The sequence below is a fragment of the Homalodisca vitripennis genome, chromosome X (assembly GCF_021130785.1).
Source record: "Homalodisca vitripennis isolate AUS2020 chromosome X, UT_GWSS_2.1, whole genome shotgun sequence".
Lineage (NCBI taxonomy): Eukaryota > Metazoa > Arthropoda > Insecta > Hemiptera > Cicadellidae > Homalodisca > Homalodisca vitripennis.
The window spans coordinates 88,593,327-88,595,797 of NC_060215.1; the positions used below are offsets into that span (position 1 = coordinate 88,593,327).

Consider the following 2,471-nt stretch of genomic DNA (forward strand, 5'->3'; position numbering starts at 1 on the left):
GAAGTGAGTTTAAATGAAGCTCGATAAAATGATTTTCGGACCGGTGTTCGCACCGAGTACCGACCGAATCATCATCCCGAGCCGCCCGGGCAGTGGCGCGCGCGTCGTGGCGCGTAGGTCCGTGACGGGGCCACGTCGTTTCGGCGGCGTGGTTTAAACCTCGTGGCGTTCTTCCTACGGCGCGGCGCGTTAGCGCGGCTGACCCGGACCGAGCGGCTTCCACTCTCTCACAACTCTCGGGCGGTCGTGCCGCGGCTTGTCCGCGCGCTCGCTCCGCCCGTGCGAGTACGGCATCTGTGTTAATGCCGCGCAGACGAGATATCGAGTATATCCGCTGCTCCCTGGTTGATCCTGCCAGTAGTCATATGCTTGTCTCAAAGATTAAGCCATGCAAGTCTCAGTACAAGCCACATTAAGGCGAAACCGCAAAAGGCTCATTAAATCAGTTATGGTTCCTTGGATCGTACAATCCATTACTTGGATAACTGTGGTAATTCTAGAGCTAATACATGCAAACAGAATCCCGACCAGAGATGGAAGGGACGCTTTTATTAGATCAAAACCAATCGGGGCACCAGCCCCGCACTTCTTGGTGACTCTGAATAACTTTCAGCTGATCGCACGGTCCTCGTACCGGCGACGCATCTTTCAAATGTCTGACTTATCAACTGTCGATGGTAGATTCTGCGCCTACCATGGTTGTAACGGGTAACGGGGAATCAGGGTTCGATTCCGGAGAGGGAGCCTGAGAAACGGCTACCACATCCAAGGAAGGCAGCAGGCGCGCAAATTACCCACTCCCGGCACGGGGAGGTAGTGACGAAAAATAACGATACGGGACTCATCCGAGGCCCCGTAATCGGAATGAGTACACTTTAAATCCTTTAACGAGTACCAATTGGAGGGCAAGTTTGGTGCCAGCAGCCGCGGTAATTCCAGCTTCAATAGCGTATATTAAAGTTGTTGCGGTTAAAAAGCTCGTAGTTGGATCTGTGTCTTACGATGTCGGTTCATCGCTCGCGGTGTTAACTGACATGTCCTGTGGGACGTCCTGCCGGTGGCGGTCCGGGCTCCCGGCGGTGTGTAGGGTCCGCATGAAGCATCCCGAGGGTTCCGGCCGCCGATTCAATCCCACCGCGGTGCTCTTGACTGAGTGTCGAGGTGGGCCGGCACGTTTACTTTGAACAAATTAGAGTGCTTAAAGCAGGCTGATTTCTGCCTGAATACTGTGTGCATGGAATAATGGAATAGGACTTCGGTTCTATTTTGTTGGTTTTAAAAATCCGAAGTAATGATTAATAGGGACAGGCGGGGGCATTCGTATTGCGACGTTAGAGGTGAAATTCTTGGATCGTCGCAAGACGTACCTAAGCGAAAGCATTTGCCAAGTATGTCCTCGTTAATCAAGAACGAAAGTTAGAGGTTCGAAGGCGATCAGATACCGCCCTAGTTCTAACCATAAACGATGCCAGCCAGCGATCCGCCGAAGTTCCTCCGATGACTCGGCGGGCAGCTTCCGGGAAACCAAAGCTTTTGGGTTCCGGGGGAAGTATGGTTGCAAAGCTGAAACTTAAAGGAATTGACGGAAGGGCACCACCAGGAGTGGAGCCTGCGGCTTAATTTGACTCAACACGGGAAACCTCACCAGGCCCGGACACCGGAAGGATTGACAGATTGATAGCTCTTTCTTGATTCGGTGGGTGGTGGTGCATGGCCGTTCTTAGTTGGTGGAGCGATTTGTCTGGTTAATTCCGATAACGAACGAGACTCTAGCCTGCTAACTAGGCGTCTTCGGTATCCACAATAGTGCTACCGGCGAATTAAATTCTTCTTAGAGGGACAGGCGGCTTCTAGCCGCACGAGACTGAGCAATAACAGGTCTGTGATGCCCTTAGATGTCCTGGGCCGCACGCGCGCTACACTGAAGGAATCAGCGTGTCTTCCCTGGCCGAAAGGCCCGGGTAACCCGTTGAACCTCCTTCGTGCTAGGGATTGGGGCTTGCAATTGTTCCCCATGAACGAGGAATTCCCAGTAAGCGCGAGTCATAAGCTCGCGTTGATTACGTCCCTGCCCTTTGTACACACCGCCCGTCGCTACTACCGATTGAATGATTTAGTGAGGTCTTCGGACTGGTGCGCGGCGATCGCCTCGTGCGGTCGCCGATGTTGCCGGAAAGATGACCAAACTTGATCATTTAGGGGAAGTAAAAGTCGTAACAAGGTTTCCGTAGGTGAACCTGCGGAAGGATCATTAACGTGTTGTGTGGCACTGAGGTGCACAAACACCACCGCGCGAGCACAGAGAGAGGCCGCGCAGGACAAGGGAGTGCTTGGCAACCACTACCCTAAGAGGGGGCAGTGTCTGAGCGAGCACTGCCCCCAAAAACGAAGATCCGGCGTAGCCGTTCTTCCCGAACACACGAGTTGTGTTCTCACGGTCGCAGTCACGAGATTGGAGGGCCGACACATTT

At 53.3% G+C, this 2,471-nt stretch overlaps 1 non-coding gene across 1 annotated transcript; it reads left to right on the forward strand.

Moving 5' to 3' along the window:
* Positions 1-338: 338 nt before the first annotated feature.
* On the forward strand, positions 339-2,254 carry LOC124370068. The gene has a single exon (XR_006923144.1). It is a non-coding gene; the product is annotated as a small subunit ribosomal RNA (ribosomal RNA).
* The last annotated feature ends 217 nt before the right edge of the window (positions 2,255-2,471 follow it).